This window comes from Fukomys damarensis, unplaced genomic scaffold, assembly GCF_012274545.1.
Source record: "Fukomys damarensis isolate Sample0158 unplaced genomic scaffold, DMR_v1.0_HiC HiC_scaffold_23, whole genome shotgun sequence".
NCBI lineage: Eukaryota > Metazoa > Chordata > Mammalia > Rodentia > Bathyergidae > Fukomys > Fukomys damarensis.
In genome coordinates this window covers 16,746,846-16,765,653 of record NW_022900935.1, presented here as the reverse complement: position 1 = coordinate 16,765,653, position 18,808 = coordinate 16,746,846, and the positions used below count along the sequence as shown (strand labels likewise).

General features: G+C 44.0%; 1 long non-coding RNA gene across 1 annotated transcript; it reads right to left on the bottom strand.

Annotated features, from left to right (window-relative positions):
* Positions 1-674: 674 nt before the first annotated feature.
* On the bottom strand, positions 675-17,279 carry LOC104860445. The gene is made up of 3 exons (XR_779693.1): positions 17,143-17,279; positions 16,142-16,161; positions 675-726 (listed from the first exon to the last, which is right to left on the bottom strand). It is a non-coding gene; the product is annotated as an uncharacterized LOC104860445 (long non-coding RNA).
* Positions 17,280-18,808: the final 1,529 nt, after the last annotated feature.

The following is an 18,808-nucleotide window of genomic DNA, read 5'->3' as shown; positions in this document are numbered from 1 at the left end:
TTAATCCTTACTACAAGACCATGATTCTCTTATCTGCCTCATCTTACAGATTAGGAAACTGAGGCACTGGGAGATGGTGTAGCCTGTCCAAGGTCACCATCAGCAGTTGAGCTGGGATCAATCCCAGAAAGTTGTGCTACAAGTTGAATACAACTTGATTCACTTCCTGTGCAGCCTCCCGTTTCAAAGCTAAGCCATCGATTCTCCTACGTAAAGACCTTTGGGACACCTTTCAGAAAAATTCATCCCAGCCGGTGCACTTACTAGTGCCCTGCTCCAAATGTCACAAGTCTAGCTCCTTCCCACCGTGCAGGCCTCTTGGTCTCCTATTAAACCTCACTGTCCCTCCACCCCCATCCATCACCAGCCCAGACTCCCAGGCCCTCTTCCTGCACCTGGCCTTGGATCATCTCCTGAGGCACATCCTTGCAGTCTAAAGCCAACCTATTAATGTTGGCTAATTGATTAGCTGCCTACCCCTCCGGAATGGTCCAGCAGCATATAACCTTTGCCTGTATATTTCATAGCAGTATTGGTAGGGCCTAGAACAGTATGTAACACACAATCATGGCAGAATATCTGCTGGATGGATGAATAACTGAATGGAAAAAAATACATGAATGAATTCCGATATCCCACACCCAACCCAGTACCTGAACCATGTGGTTTACTTTCCATGCAGGGAGGTATCACAAATTGGGCATGAAATCGGTCTCCGATCTGTTCCTGAAACAAGTTTTGCTGAATTACTGGAAAGAGTTAATAAGATGGCTAAGTGGATGTTTGCCCTGTTTAGGGGACATGTGGTGTTCTGGCCATTTCTGTTGATGAATTCATTGGCCTAGAAGCAGTGGTGGTGGTTGTATAGGACTGTGGCCTCCTTTACCTGATGAGAAAACTGAGACTCAGAGTAAGGGGAAAGACTGTCAGGATTGTATGTTGAGTCGTAAATAGATCTGACCCAAGAGGCCACTTCCGCTGTTTCATATTTATTTCTGAGGCTGTTGGGAGGGACTGGCATAATCTGTACTACTCTTCTTGATAGCATCCTAGTTACGGTAACAATAGCATTTAAAAACAATACTAGTAGCTGCTAATGCAGCACAGTAAACACTTTATATCCTCACAGTTGTAGGGTACTATTATTATCCTCATTATAAAGATGAGGAAACCGAGGCCTAGAGAGGTGAAATATTTTGTCCATGGTCACACAGTTTATGATGGTGAAGCAATGAGTATTAAAAGCATTCAGTTTGACAGACTCACTTCTTGGAAGTTCCCCCTAAGAAAGGGGTTACAGGCTTATGGCAACACACTTAAAATGAATGACACTGCAGTCAAAAAAGACAGAGAGGGCAGGGGATTTAGCTCAGTGGTTCCGGCACCTGCCTCACAAGCACAAGGGCCTGAGTTCGATCCCAGGTATCAAAAACAAAAAATAAAAAGACAGAGCCATTCCTTTGACGCTGGCCAACAATGATCCCGCTCCACCAGTCGCCCCACCACCACCATGCGGATATCACCATCATGGTCTGCCTTTTGCTCGGAGATTGAGCATTTAGCTGTTTCCTCCTTGGGGTTAGGACCCAAAAGCCCTCTCTCCCGGATCCCTCTGTCCTCAGCAGTTTGTGGCTGATAGGAAGAGCCCTGCTCAACCCCAGCCTGCCATCAACCCCGTCCCTCATCCTCGACACACTTCTCACAGTCAGGAACAGAAGCAGATGCTCAGCTGCGGAAGAAAGGGTGGCAGGAGGAGGCACATTTCTTTGGCCCGAAAGGCTGTTTTGCAGGCAGGTCAATGGCAGAGGGACAGTCAGCGGGGCTGAACTGGGAACAAGGCTTGGGGGCAGATACGATAGGCCCTGTGCTTAACGGAGGCAGGCAAGATGGACAGAGGGTGAAATTCCTGCTCCTCCCTCCTGCATGGGACAGGGACACAAGACAGCACGGCCCAGCAGAAGAGCTGACACAGGTGCCACCCTCTCTCCTAACCTGATCTCATTTTGCCAGACACTAAGGAGGCTCTTCAAATAAATTCCCTGGAATCTTTCCATCCTACAGTTTCCACTGAACATTATGTATCTCTCATATTTATAATTTTTTTTTCTTCTTTGCTACCATCTGAAATGTCAAGAATCTCTTTTTCCAGAAGCACTGAATTGAGATAAAGAGGATTAAGGGATATTTTCATCCTGTTCAAAAATCACCTGGAGTGGCTGAGAGTAAACAGGTCCTCTTGGAGGCCATCGTCTCCTTCCCTTCACCCTCCTGCCCCCTCGCCCCGCCCCCTTTCCCACTCCCCAGGGACTGCCTTTGCCACACCCGACCCCGGAGTCTACCCGTTTCCACCTGGACCCTAGTCTGAGGCACAAGACCAACAAAAGACTCAGATTTCCTAGAGTCTGGCAAGAAAGCAGAGGCCACTTCCCACCTTGAAATGCGATTCCAGCTAGAACTGCTCTGTGAGCCCCTTTGAAAATCACCCACAGGCCCCTTGGGACCACACAAAAAGAAGCTGGGTTTTAAATGGGTCAACAGCGGGAGGTAAAATCAGCTGACAAGAGCTCAATTGAAACTTATTAACTTTTAATGAGGAACAGCCAAGACTGCTTAAATATTTAGAAGTACAGTTCATCCCTTGAAAGGCCAGTTATGGCTGCAGAGAGATGCCAGTCTTCTGGGATCTTTACACCTGGGATTTGAGCAATTGCCATATCTTGCAGAAACCTGTGAACCATATAACTTTTCTTTTATTGAACACCTACTATGTGCCGGTTACTTTTTCAGTTACTTTGCTGAGATAAAATACCCAACACCCACAAGTTAAGGGAGGAAAAGTTTATTTAGCTCACAGTTTGTAGAGGTTTCAGTCCATAATTGTCTCCAAGCAGGGTAGCATGGCAGACAAGCATCATAGAGGAAAAACAGCTATGGTGGTCAGAAGGTAGCAAAGCAACAAGCAAGGGACAGGTCAAGCCTCTACTACCCCTTAAATTGTATCCAGGCTACCAGGATTAGAGTAGTTCCAAACCAATCAGTGGACTGATTTAGTAATCATCACACTTAATCCTAACACCCTTAATTTTAGCATTGCAACATGAATCAATCACACTCTAAATTCAACCACCTCTGAAAAAGCCCCACCTATGACCACTTGAGGCTTCTTTTGGGGGGACATCTAGACACAAGCCATAGCATTCTGCCCCTGGTCCTCCAAGGACTCATGAATATCCCCCTGTGCAAAAGGCATTTAGTTCATCACCAGGATGTTGTCAAAATCCTAACAGTTTCAGCATGGCTGAAAAGTCCAAGTCCAAAGTCTCTTTTGAAATTTAAGGCAAACTCTTAGCTGTGAGCCCCTATCAATGAAAAGAACATTAAGCACTTTTCCAACATTCAATGGAACAAGATAGACATTTGCATTCCAAAAGGTACAAAGAGGGGGATAGAAAGGAAGGAGACTAAGTTCAAAATCCAGCAGGGCAAACATTAAGTCCTAGAGCTCCATGTCCAGCATCCAAGGCAATCTGTGGCAAGATGTGAACTCCAAAGGCTTGGGTGGCTACTTGTGTCACCCCTGCTGCTCTTCCAGTGGTTGTAGCTCCCATGGCTTCTCTCTTGGGCCAGCTCTGCTCGCTCCTTGCAGTTTTCCTCAGACGGTCTATGCTCCTGGATTCTCCAAACCTCTGGGTTTCCCATTGCACCTTGAACTTCACACTCACGTTTTCACACACCACCCTTTCGGGGCACACTGCCTGGCCTCCCAGGCCTTCTTCTGAAATCTTTGTGGGAGCCTTCCTGACCCCAAAGCTCTTGCATTCTGAATGCACCTCATGCCAGCACCACACGGATGATGCCAAGGTCTGAGGCCAGCTGGAGCAATAGCCAGGCTTCCCTCTCTCTTGGCTATAGAGGGTCAAGTGCCTATGAACGAAATCCTGAAGATCAGCTTCCCTGGGCCATTGCAGTTCTGGGGCACAGTGCTCTGGGACCCTCTTCTCAAAGCAAAGTCTTTCACCCTTTGCAACTCTGGGGTTGCCAAGGCTGGAGTCCTGCTGGTTCTTGGGACGTTCTCAGGCCATGTTACCATCTGTTTTCTTCTTCTGAAATATTTGGCTTTTTCTTTCTAATCTTTTCAGTAACCATTTCTCCTCTCTTTCATATTTGCAGGCCTCATATTCACTGCAGCTCCCTTTCTGGCCAAACTCAAAATGTTTTAAATTGTTCTTCTTGAGTCTTTGCTCTTGATTCTCCACATAAACCCGGCTAAAAGCCTTCGGTGACAGTCTTGCCACTGTCCCAAGATTAGTCTCTCTTGAAATTTCTTCTGCCCCTAATCTCAGTCTTAGGCAAAGTCTCTGGGCATGAGCAAAACACAAACTTTCTGCCAAGCTATAACACACATCACCTGGAGTCCAATGCACTCCTTCTTCCCAGCAGAAAGTTTCTGAGCCTGGTCTTTACTGGCATCATTTCTGTCAATATTCTGGTCTTCTGAGCTCTGACCTGAATTTCTCAAGTGCAGCCTAAAGTATTCCAGATATGCTTTTCAGCTGGTGCCTCTGAACCTTAGCTTCCCACAAGCCAGCTCCAAAGGCTCCTAAACCACATGGTCAGGTATCGTCACAGCAACAATCCCACTGCTCTGGAGCCAAACTCTGCCTTAGCTACTTTTCTCACTGCTAAGACAAAACACCCAACACCCACAAATTAAGAGAGAAAAGGTTTATTTGGCTCACAGTCTTCAGAGGTTTTGGTCCATAGTTGGGTGGCTCCAAGGCAGGGTGGGAGGGCAGAACTGCAGAGGAGAAACAGTTCATGGTGGGCAGAATACAGAAAAAGCAAGCAAGGGACATGACAAGCCTCTTTCTGCCCCTTAATATTTTAACCAGGCCACTGGGATTAGAATGGCGCCAAGCCAATCAGTGGACTCATCACACACCTTTAATCTTAGCACCCTTGACTCTATCACACACTCTAGATTCAGCCACCTCTGAAAAATCCCCACCTATGACGGCATGGGGCTCTGGGGGGCCATCGAGACACAAGCCATGACGTGAGGTTTACATGCATGTCATTCCAAAATAACTCTGAGAGGTCAAGTACTTACACAAGTAAATAAATAAACACCCATAAAAAATGAAAACAGAGGTTCAGAGACGCAGAGTGGCATATCCAGGCATCATACAGCTAGTATCTGACAAGCTGGAACCTAAAGTCAAGTGTTTTAGACTCAAAAACCACAGTCTGACTTCTGCTTTGATCATGACAGGATGACTGGCATTGTGTGTGCCCTATCACTAACCCACAAACACATAAAAAATGAGCAAAGCACATGTAACTGTTAAATTGAATTATCAGTTTGAATGGTTTGGAAGTCACCTAAGGGATTAGTAAAGGACACATCTGGGTGCATCTGGGCAGATCATGGAGGGGTGACCTTGGGTCCATATCTGGTCTCTGGCCCTTTCCTCACTCCCAGTGCTCCCCTGCTCTGCTTTTCAGCTGTCAGGAACTGAGTAAACAGCTTTGCTCTACCATGCCTTTCTGCCATGGCATTCCTGCTTTGGAGCCAGTCAATCATACACTGAATCCACTGCAACTGAGGGTCAAATAATCCTCTCTTCCTTTCAGTTGAGGGTGTCAGATGGTACATTCAGCAACAGGAAAGCTGACTGATACAGCACATGCAAGAGCTAGGTTAGATACTGAACAGCAGGTAGGGGAGAGCTGTGATTACTGCTTAAAAAGAAATGAATGGGGTGAACCCCTAAGCGCAGCAGCACCCATCCAGGAGGCAACTCTTCTGGCCAGTGCACAGGAAGCAGTCACAGTAGAACATACTGGTTTCACTGAGTTAAGAAGACAGACCTGAGTTTGAGGAGACAGAGGTGCCTAAGATCTTTAAAGAAGAATAGAAAAGATGAGGTAGCTGCACAGAAACGTGTCATGCAGGACAGAGAATGGCGGGCCGGTGACAGAGGCAGTAGAAAAGTTTGCCAAGAATCAAGGATGGCAGAAAATACAAGGTCGTATTCCAATCAGAGTACACTGTCAAGAGAGAGTGCGGGCAAATTTCCAAGAGAGGAACTGTGCAGTGAGGGTGAGAGATAGAGGTTTTTATGAGGGATTGAAAATGTCAGAAAAGGCTCAGTTAACAAATCTAGGAATGTTTCTTTCAGGACCCTGGTGTCTACTGATGCTTTCAAAACACCTTCGCTGTCTTTAAAGTGAAACACTAAAGTTGTAAATTGTCAAGCCCTCTTGCTCAGTCCTCACAAAAGGCCCTTCAGATTTCAATAAGGATGTCTGTACGTGTTAACGCCTTTATTCAGAAAGATTGAGTATTAGCTCATTGAAAAGAAGGAATGGTTTTTGTATTCATTTTTATCTTGAGCGGTTTCTAGTCAGTATTAGTGCAGTGCCTCATGCCTTATTGTATCACTAGAGAAATGTGGATGCTGGGAATTTTAATCCATTTGTCACCATAAGACAGAGCTCCAGACATCTATGAAAGTCCATGAGGCCCTACAAAAAAAAAATCAAAAAAACAAAAAAACAAAAAAAAAACTGAAGAGCAAAACTCTGAGAGTTCATATAGGGCTGCGTAACACTTGAAGTCTGATCATCTCACTGAATACTTGGGGTAATAAATAAAAACTTCAGGAACCTGCCCCAGAAGTCGAGCCCTAGTGTGAAGGCTGCTCTGGACTCATCACAACAAAGCCAGAAAACGAGCTCAGATGCATGGAACTGACCATTAAGTAACCTGACTTCTTGATGAAACCAACTTCCATACTCCTTCCTAGGAAGACCACAAAAATCTAGAAACTCAAAAGTAAAACACTGAATCGTGAATAAGCAGATATGAAAGTCTGATCCAAGCCAAGGGGGGAAGATCAACACAAACCAATCAACAAATAGTAGATATGGTGAAATTAGCAGCCTACGATGTTAAAAGACTTTATTTGTATTCACAGACATAAAGTAAACCATGTATATAATAGAGAAATGTAATTATTAAGATGATCATACAAAAGCAAAATGGAAAATTCACTAGAGGTAACTGTAACAATAGATACTGCAGAAAAAAAGATTAGTAAACAGGAGGACATAGCAAATAAAAGCTACTCAAACTAAAGCAGTTAGAGAAGGACTTTTAAAAATCTATGAGTATCAATAACCTATGGAACAGTATCGAGTGAGCTAACGTGAAATTAGAGAGACAAAGTGGGGAGAGAAGGGAAGAAAAAAATTGATTGGTTTAATATTGTCTAAGTTTTATGAAAATTATAAATGCACAGATGCAAGGATCTCAATAAACTCCAAACAGGAGTGTAACAACGCCAGACCAAATTACCAATAAATTGATGTTTCAAAGAAACATAATAAAAAAATGTAAAGCAGAAAAAAAATGAGTTTACATATGGGAAAATAAAAACAAGGATAACTAAGTTTCACATCAGAAAAAGAGTAAACAAAAAAACTTTGAACAGTATCTCTGCTGTAAAGGGATGGGGGAGCCAGTTTAGAACTCCACCCCCAGAGAAAATATCCTTGAAACATAAAGGCAACATAAAAAATTTTCAGATAAAAACCAAAACTTTTCACTCCTTGTCCTGTACTATAGGAAAATGTTGTTTTAAAAAGTTCGTGAGTCAAAGCTGAATGAGAACAGATGAAAACTAAAATTTACCAAATGAATGAACAGCCCTGGAAATGATGACAATGTACAGTAATACCTCATGTGTGAAATGTTTCCCACATCACAAGAATTCTCTACAGCTCTCATCTTTAAACATAATTTTGTAAGGGCTGGGGATTTCGTTCAGTGGTGCTGCCACCTGCCTTGCAAGCACAATGTCCCAAATTCGATCACTGGTACCAAAAATAAATAAACAAAAGACACGAACTCACTCACACTGGGGAGAAACCCTATGTATGTGAGCAGTGTGGGAAAGCTTTCCACCTCAATGGTCATTATAAAATATATGAACAGACTCACACTGGGGAGAGATCTTATGCATGTAAGCAATATGAGAAAGCTTTCAGAACACCCAGTTGTGGAATTTGTGAAAGGACACACTAGGGGAAAAGTTTATGTATGTAAGCAGTATGGGGAAGCTTTCCCTCAGAAAAGTCTTTGTGAAATACATGAAAGGATTCATGCTGAGGAGAAACCTTACGCATGTAAGCGACACTGGGATAGCCTTTAACACGCATAGAGGTTGTAAATTACATGTACAGGATCACACGGGAGAGAAACCCTATGTATGTAAGCACTGTGGGAAGGCTTTCAGTACACACAGTTCTTTTCAGATACACGAACGGACCCACACTGGGGAGGAAACCTTATGTATGTAAGCAGTGTGGGAAAGCTTTCAGCATGTGATTTCTGTCAAATACACAAATGCACTCACACTGGAGAGAAACCCTATCTACGTAAGCAGCTGTGGAAAGCTTTCAGCTTATATAGTAATTGTCAAAAACATGAAAGATCACACCCCACTGAAACACTTTATAAGCAATGGGTGACTGCATTTCTTACACAGACAAATTGTCAAATACATGAAAGAAATTACACTTGTGAAAAAGATTGTAATCGATTGTGAAAAGCCTCACTGCAGCAAGCATCGTGCACATTACACGGGAGAGTAAAAAATAAACTGAATACATAGAGTGACTTACATTGACATAAATCAGCCTTGGGGAAATCTTTTCCAGTAAATGGTATAAAACCTGCGAGTCTACAGACATGTTACATACGTATAAGAAATCGTAGTGAAGACAACAGGAAGCTATGTGAGCGATATGGAAATATTTTCAATTGACTCATGAGAATTAACATGAAAGGGAAAGGCAGATGAGGGAAACCTTCAATTCTTCTGCTTACCTTGAAATACATGTAAGAACTTCCACTAAAGAGAAACCCTGTAGAAGTAATGTGAGACAGCATTGTGTGTTTCACATAATATCAGAAAATGTACAAATTCACGGGTGTTGGTATAAATAGAGAACATGAGAAATCTTCAGTTTTCCATCACTTTTCATGACATATCACATTGCACAGTGGAGACATTCATATCAATGCATATTATTCTGAGAACACCTGTGGTCGTTTTGGTTTAATTCACACCGCAAATAGTACTGTGAGAAGTCAGTATGGGGGAAGTGCACAAATTGTCAGTTATCCTGCCTGAAAGGACGAATATTGTATGAAGCCCCTATCAAAATACAAAGTTCTCATAACATATTTTTCCAAAGACTTTGGTCACTTCTCATGTTGTATGTACCTAAAAAATTAGACATCAGTTATTTCTCCAGAAAATATACAACCAGAGCAGATTTCCTAAAGTGAATATATATTGTGAGCTTGGTCTTAAAGTAGATCTCTGGATTAGATCATTTTAAATTCAATAAATAAATAAACACACACACAATTTTGTAGACAAGGTCAAACCTGTTTAATCACTTAAATCATTAAAGCATAACTTTTAATGAGGTGGTTATAAGTACAGTGCCACTGTGTAGTTGATTCTAAGATTCTTTCCAACTTTTTATAAAACTTCTACAATGTTTTCCAGTAGCTACAGGGTACCAAGCATCTACTTTTGCGTAGCAGTGGTGAAACAGCACAGAACAAGCTTCTACCCTCAAGAAGGATGCATACTAGTAGGATAGAGATAAGTGACTAATGATGCTGACCTGAGAAGTCCTTGAAATGCCTGATCAGTCCAAGAACACTTCTGTTTGAAAGCAATTTGGTTGGCAAACAAAAAAGCGCTTGGCAAAATTTTACTTCTGTTGGCAAACTCTACTTCAGGTGACAAACAGGACCACGAATGCCTTCCCCACACATACACAAACGTGGCCATCTTTCCCCAAATCATAAAACAAATTAACTTTGTAAACCATAAATAAATGTGTGAATAAATTTAGCTGTTCTGCATTTCTTTTAGATTTCTTTATGACATAGCCACTTAAAAATAAAATAGTGGCAATGTATTACCTGGCTTCTAACATATGTGGAGGTAGAAGATATGAAACAATAGCACAAAGGATGGAATGGGAAATAAACATGTACCATGGTGAGGTTTATACAATGCATGTGACATGGTATGATATTATTTGAAGAAAATTTTGTGATGTTAAAATCATATGTTGTATAAGAACCTCTAAACATAAACTTTAAAAGAAGTATAACTAATATGATAATAGGATACAAGATATTAAAAAATGCACACTATTCAAACAATAGCAAGAAAAGAAAAACTGGAGTAGAAAATAAATAGCACCTAACAGAGTTGGTAAATTTAAATCTAATCATTTTGTTATCATTATATGCAAATAGTCTAAATGTTCACATTAAAAATCAGATATTGCCAGGTGTGGTGGCTCACACCTGTAATCCCAGCACTCGGGAGGCTGAGGCAGGAGGATCACTGTGAGTTTGAGACCAGTCTGGGCTACATAGTGAGTTCCAGATCAGTCTCAACTACATAGTGAGACCCTGTCTCAAAAAAAAACCAAAAAACCAAAAAAAATCAGATATTGTCATATTGGATAAAAGTTGAAAAGACAATTATGCTGTTTATAAGAGAATCATTCATTTTGTATATAAAAGACAACAGTTAAAAGGATGAGAAAAGATATACCATACCAACAGTGATTTTTTTTTAAGTAGGAGCAATTATATTAATATTAGCAAAGTAGATGCCAGGACAAGAATGTGAAAAGAGACCAAAAAGGACATTTCATGATAAAAGGAGCAATCCAGCTAATAATGCATAACATTTCTAAAGATGTGCACGTGTCAAATTTCTAAATAACAGCTTCCAAATACAGGAGCCAAGAACTAAGAGAACTAAAGGAGAAATAGACAAGTCTCTGACTGAATCAATCAGACTGTAGACTTTCAGGATACCATCTGAGCTCATTGATATTTACAGAATGCGTGACCCAGCAAGAGGAGCATACACATTCTTTGGGAGCTTACACAAAACATACATCAAGACAGGGGGTAAAGAACAGCAAAAGAAGTCTCAAAGCTTTTTTTTTTTTTGAGGTTTGGGATTGAACTGGGACCTCATTCATGAAGGCAAGAACTCACCACTGAGTTCCCCACTGTAGCTCATCACTGAGCTACAGCCCCAGCTCAAGACGTATTTTAAAAGGTTAAAATACTGTAGACTTTAACCATAACATAACATCAGTAACCAACAGATATCTGTATGATTACTAAATATCTCAGACAAAACAACTCACGGGTCAAAAATACCACAAGTAAAATTTTTTAAATATGCTAAAGTGAATGGCAACAAAAAGACAACATATCAAAGTTGTCAATTTTGTAAGTAATAAACATTAGAGGAAAGTTTAGCCAAATTACACTAGGAAAAAATAAAATAATGATCTACTTTTTTCTTCTAGCATTTTGGAAAAAGTAGTGAGTAAACCCCCAAATAAGGAAAACATATACAATAAACTTGAGCTTGGAAATCATTTTCTGATCATGACAATTAATAGAGAAAAATCTAAAAAAACAGAAATGGAGTCTTTGAAGAGACTAATAAAATTGATAAATCTTTAGCAAAACTGATAAAGAAAATGGAAGAAAATTCAAATCACAAGTATCACAATTTTTAAAAGAATATTACCACAGATCCTATTAAAATAAGAAAAATTAATAATAATATGCCAATAAATTTGAAAATTTAGACAAAGGGTCAAATTCTCTTTAAGACACAAACCACCAAAACTAAGCCAGGAGGAAACAGAAAATCCTAATAATACTGTGTCTAACAAACAAATTTAATTTCAAATCAAAAACCTTTCCACACGGAAAACTCCAGACCCAGACTGGTTTGCTGGCAAATTCTACTCACTGTTTAGATTAAAAATGACAGCATCTTACACACTTACCTCCAGCAAATAGAGGGAACACTTCTCAATCCATTCCTTGAAAACAAGGTAGCCTTGATAGCAAAATCAAAGAAATTCCTAAGAAAGTAAACTACAGACTAATACTTCTCACAAATGTTCATGGAAACCTCTCTTAAAAACATGAATGAGCCAAATCTGTGCACCAAGAATCGTGACCCAGTGGATGGCAGGCAGAAGGGCAAAGTTATTGTCATATGTGACCCATCCCTGCGGCCAAGCCCATGTTGCCCCGTTGCTCCCAGGGTCTCCTGTCACCTCCTTTCCTCGTCATTTCACAAAGATTTGTTGAAGAACTACAGTGGCCTGGCAGGTATGAGGCAGGAGATGCACAAGCTGAAAAAGACACCCTGTCTTTCCTTTAGGTCCCTCATCACACAGTCTAAACACATGACACACAAGAAAATGAACACAAGAAGAGAAAAGTGGCCAGGAAAGGTGGCTCATGCCTGTAATCCTAGAACCCTAGGAGGATGAGGCAGGAGGAGTGCAAATTTTAGTATTGCCCAGGCAAGTTAGTGAGATCTTGTCTCAAAATCAAAAAATAGCAAAGGGCTGAGGATACAGCTCAGTGGAAAGGCCCTGGATTCATTCTCCAGTTCTGGAGAGGTGTGGCGACAAAGTGCTTCGGGAGTACAGAGAAGTGGGGGATTCATTGCCTGCAAGGGAGGCTATGGAGAGGAAGAGCTGCCTTGGACCCCAAAAGATGAGTGGGTTCAGGGAGCCCCGCCATTGTCCATTGAATCTACGTGCCATCAACCACATGTAGTAGATACACATTTTGGTTTTTAAGGGGGAGAGGTGGGCTGACAAAAGTGCCCACCACACCTCTTCTGAAGCACTCTCTGAGAGGGCCCCAGTGAATCAGTGCCCACCACTCAGTCTATAGATGACACCCTCAGGACCTGAGTCCACCTGAGGTGTTGTGCTGCACTTGCCAGGGATGGGGACAGTGCACACAGGGACAGCATGGCAAAGGCACAGAGGGATGGTGTGGAGGGAGGTGGGAGGAGCAAAGGTATGGCGGGGGGAGGGCCAGGGAGAGAAGAGACATGAGGAGGAAAGAGGATGGTGACCTGCAGACTTTAAATTCCAGGGTAAGTAAGAATCTGCATTCATTCCAAAGGCAGAAGTTCTCACCAAGGGGCCTGCCCTGAGATTCCCAGGAGCCAGATGGAGGGTAGGGGCAGGCCAACGAGAATCCTCCCCACTTCAGCCTGAAAAGTTCTGCTGCTCTTAGTTGTAGATTTGGAGACCCATGTCAGATCCTACTTGAGAAAAGAGGATGACCCATGATAATATGTACTAATGAATTAGATGTAAGGTCAGGCCTGGCAAGAACTTAGATTGTTGGCATCCAAGATGCAGCCTGGAGGAGACCAATGTCCTTTATCCACTATCCTGGACTCAGAGCTGTGTGGAGAGCTCTGGGGACCAGGAGGCGCTGACTGCTGATTTGAATCTCACCACCCTCTGACATCCTGCTGGATTATACTGCATTGAAGGACCAGGGACAGAACAGTATGGACAGTATTGAGCATCTCTGTGTCTCTTCAGAAGCTAGTGCCATGCTGGGACAGAGCAGATGGTCCACTAGGCACACAGAACCAACTTTGCATATGGTTCTTTCTACCACCAAGTGAACTCAATACCCCAGGTGGGCCAGCATCTGGGAGCTAGTTAAGGACAATGACTTTACTCTGTTGAGACCCAAGACCCTCCCCTGCTGCCTCCTCAGCCACTGACACTGGGCAGTGTGCCCAAGGACAGGGCACTGAGTCAGCTCTGGGCAGATACATAGGTGTAATTCACTGCAAGAAGCCATAGTCTTCCTGACAGGGAACTTGCCCACACCTGGAAACGTCTTTAACAAAACCCTACTGATGACTCCCATTGTGTCTCTGAGCCAAAGGTGAAATAGTAAACAGCATCAATTTCTCAGGACAAGGTTGAAAGCTACAGTGAGGGACATAAGGTGTGAGAAGACAGATTTCACCATGAAGTTATGGCTCCTGCTATTCTGGTAGCAGCTCTTCTCTGCTGAGGACAGACAGCCCTCTGAGTAACAGAAGACTTGCATTTCATTGAGGACACATAAGGCAGAAGATCAGCGATGCTTCTGGAACTTCTGCTGACCACAGGGCAGATGAGCTAGGTGAGAAACCTGCCAAGATCCAGCTAAATCAGGCAGCTGCATATGGACACTGGATGCACAATTAATTTCCAAAATGATACCTCACCAAAAGAGCCTCATTGGCCTGTGTTCCTTGTGACAAGGGGTCTTTTGTTATGAAGCTATTCCCTCTGGAGTAATGGAGCTACTAGAGGACAAATTGAGAATTTGCCAAGAGGTGAAATGGGGTAGATTAATCAGTGATGGAGACCTCTGTGGTCTAAACATTCTTGGTGGCCTGGACCTTTATCTCCAGGTCTGGGAGTCCCTAAGGAAGTGTCAAGTGCACACACCCAGCTACAGATGAGGGTAGTGACCTCAAGTGTCAACCTCTTTGGCCTCCTGTGAAAAGAATATAACAGTGGAACTGCACCAGGGGCTTGTAAGGTTCTGGGGGGCTAACAGATGTAAAGAAGGACCAGATACAAAAGAACCAGCACTCACTCTGAGGCTGTCATTGTCGCCCTCTGCACTGAACACCCTCTGCATACCCAGCACTCCCTGTGCCTGCCATTCCTCATCTCCTTCAGTCCCCAAACTGCCTCTCCTGGTGTAATTTCCATATCAAGGATGGATCACAGGGCACTGTGGCTCAGCTAGCTAAATAAAGCAAATGGTCAGATGGACCAGGAGGTTAGCAGCATCAGCTGGAAGCCTAGCCTAGATGAAATACTCTGAGTGTGATCCCTAGACTAGCAACACAGGCATCCCCTAGGACCTTCTCAGAAATTCAGACTTGGGCCTGCCTAGACCTCGGGGTCTAGGAAGCAGAGCTGTGGTTTAACAAGGATTCAGGATCTGTGGCCTCAGCCCATACATACATGGCACGATGCTCTTCCTCTCTCCCACCACACACCTCTTCCTCCCACCTCTACTCAGCCAGGCCATCTTTTCAGGCCTCCTCCATCCTCTGGGGCCTTCTGCCTTTTACCTGGGCACCTGCCAGCCCTTCCCTGCTCCTGGCCTCCTGGCCTGCCATGTGCCTCTCTGTCTAGCTGCCAGAGCAAGCACCTCTCCTGGGACCCACCATAGTTCCTTGGGTCATAATGATCTGTGGCCATGTCTGTTCTCAATGGCTCACCCAGCCTTGTAGGTTTTCTGGTAGTTTTTGAAAGTCATAATGGCTTGGGGAGAGGAGGACCAACCAGCTTTAGAGCCAAGCAGGTCCACCGCAAGCCTGACATTTCCAAGTTCAGAGGTCTTAGGCAAGGCTTTCAGGTGCTTTGAGCCTTGGTCTCAGGGTTACCTCCCAAGGCTACTGGGATTATATGGGATGGGGGGAGGCTGGAGGTGAATGCTCTCATTCTCCTGTAGACACTGTGAGCAACTGAGCATGAGCCAGAATGTAGGAGCTGGGGACAAACAGGGAGGTGGGATGGAGGGTGGTATTCTCTTTGAGGCCTAGGGTGGAGGAAAGCTGCAGGCAGCCAAGGAGAATATGAAGAGAGGAACCAGGGTAGGTCCCCAGTTATCCGTCTCTTTTGAGCAGGCCCCACTTCCAGCAACACACTTGGCTCTGAACTCATCTACTGATAAGTGTAGCACCCCCATGACCCCATAATCTTTTAAAAGCACAATCTCTGAACCCATAAGGCCTTTGAGGGATCTTAACCGTATTACTTCCCTCAAGGGATTTATAGTCTAGTGGTAAAATAAGCTGATAGAGAATCAAATAGGCTCACAAGTGGTCTGTGCCACGAAGCCACAGGGAGAGCCTAACCTTCGGGTTAGTAACCCTGTGCTCTGGAACAAGACAGCCTGCGTCAACTCACGGCTCCCCTGCTGACAGCAGAGTCACCTGGAACAAGTCATTTCACCCCTCTGTGTCTTGATCTCCTCATCCGTAGAATAGGGACAACAGATAGGCTGCACAGGTGTGCTGCGAAACATGTGTCTTTGAGTGCAAAACTCACAGGGCAGTGTCTTGACAGCACAGGAGCTTAGAACCATGCTTTCTGGTGTTGTTTCTGATGTTATAAATGTGAAGAGTGTGACCACTGACTATTGATAGTTTGTTTGATGACTCACATAATTCACTTGGAGGAAGCCTGTAAAGGGATGAAATAACCCAAAATCATGTCACCAACAAGGATGTATCGGATAGTAACTACCATAAAAATATTATTTCAAAAAAGTTACCCCAAGGATCAAGGACTTTAAACAACAATTCAAGCCTGAGACCATGTGTCTCCCAGCCACCAGCCACCTGCCGCCTCACTACCCACGGGCCATACTCCATTGCTCCCACACGCACATCCCAAATCCCTGTCCCATTATTCCGAGCAAGTCACATGACTGAGCTCAAGGACAAAAATGGAGGAAGTCCCCTTTTCCTGTGACAGTGGGAGATTTATGTGGCAAAAGGTACAGGTGCCAAGTGAGATGTCATAGCTCTTCTGATACTACAGTAAAGCTCAGTACTTTGTGAAGAGTTTTATTTTAGCTCACAGTTCTCGATGTTCAAGGTCATACCACCTGGCTTAGCTGAGTCTCATGAGGACCTTCTGGCCACATCACAGATGGCAGATGGCATCACAATGGAAACCAGAAACGGGTGGGGCCAACCATGACCTCTCGAGTCCCCACCTCTTAGACGTCCCTCTACCTCTCCACATTGCCACACCCAGGACCAAACACCCAACACACCAAACTTTAACAACATATTCAAACCATGGGTGTGGGGAATCACATGCAATAACTGCACCTATCAAGTGAAAGAGGAGATTCAGAATTCGCAAGGAAGCCAGGGATGGTGGTGCATACCTGTAAAATCCCAGCACTCTACCAGAAGGATCAAAAGTTTGAGCCCAACCTGGGCAACTTGGCAAGAGACTATCCCGCCAAAAAAGGGCTAGGGGCTGGGGATGGAGCGTAAAGCCCCTAAGCTCAAGCCCTAAAAACTTTTAGAAAAGCTTTCATAATCTGTCTGTTCCAGGACAAAGGGCACAACACTGTTCCAGGTCACTTCAGACACTGGCCTTCTGGGCCAGGCCTTTCCTTGATCCTACCCTCCAACTGTTCTGGCTCACCTGCAGTCCCATATCCACACCTCCCTGCCTCTGCCATGATGTGTTGAAGGACTGGTGGTTCTGATGTTGTGGATGGGTTCTGATGTTGTGGATGTTGTGATGTGATGTGATGATGTTGTGGTGAGCCATATTTGAGGCCGCGACTTTGTTGGGGGAAGGGACAGTGTTTCAGAGAAACGCTGGGATTCTTGGTTGCTACACAGCTGAGACCCAAAGGACCCACCTGGCCAAAGCAGTTACCCTCCACCAGGCCTTATTGGGCTGTTGGTCACACACAGTGATGTGTCTCATTTCTCAGAGACTGTCAAATGTGTCCTGCATGTTGGATGAGGAGCGGCCAGAAGTCCTGGTGACTCCCTTATACTCAGATTCAAGGGAAAGTCAAATGCAATCCAATACCCCAGGGGAAAAATTTCCATGCCCAGTAAAATAAAGCTTAATATTAAACATCAGAATTTGCCAGCATGAAGTTAGTACTGATTTGCAGTAGCTAAGCCAGGTGTACACAAAGTGAACCACAGAAGCCTTTTGGAGTACATAATTGTTTTTATGGCCTTACAGATTTGGTGAATTGAAAACAATCTCCATTCCACACCCATCTTTTCTCCCTCAATTCTTTTCAAGATTGTGTTTAGAGTCCATATTTCTTAAGCCCCGAGTCAAAAAACCGCAGTTTTCACTAATTTGGCTGTCTCAGTCCACTCCATCTTGTATGCGAAACTCCCAACTCCGGCTTCGGCCTTCGTCAGCGTTGTCCAGGGCGGAATCAGCGGACTCGGCAGAGATCTGGTTTTTTCTTATCACATTGACCTTCTATAGATGTCATTTCCATTGAGTTTCTAAAGATGGGTCGCAGAAGGGAAGATGTTTCTCGGCCTCAGTTTAACAGTAGAGATGGAGAAGAAAGGACAGCGACACGACCAGGACACTGACGGAAGACTGCAGGGCGCTGACACTGCTGGCATCGCCACCGCCAGCAGTGGTCTGCCCGCTGGTAGGCGCAGGTGTGGTGTCCTGGGCATCCAACAGCGGGGGCAGAAGCACAGCCAGGAGCAGCAGCCCCAGGCCCAGCCTGAGCAGAACGCATCCTCCTATGGTTCTTCCTCCCATGGTTCGGCGAGCGGTGGACTCCCTTTGTCCCTCCTTCAGGGTTTAGGAGATGAAGATCAACCGGCAGATGCAGGCGAAATGGTGAAACAGCGTCGGCAGCGGGCCTTATATAGCAAGGGCGTCACAATGCTGTGACGTCACAGTGGCGTCAACACGTACTTGGCTCGCCCTCTGCAGAAGCCCTGGGTCACAGGCAGAGCCTTAGAGTTGGAAAAGAAACATGCGGAGCTTGAAATGTTCACAACGCCCCGAGCCCCTAACTTACAAATATAAATAAGGTTTCCAGTCTGTCTTTCTGATTCTCTAGTGACTTCATGTTTACCCTGATCCTTAAAAGGGTTGAATGCTTATTTTTTGAAAGTTGGTAGCATAGAGCATGAAAAGCTGCTTATACCCGAGATGATCACTGTTCATATTTGGTATGTTATTTTTACAGTGCACAGATACGCCTTAGATTTATTTTGTACTTACATTTTTTTTAAGAAACACGTATTCATTTCTTTAACAGACCGCATGAAACTGTGCGCTGTGATTTACCCTCAAGTTGTAGAGATTC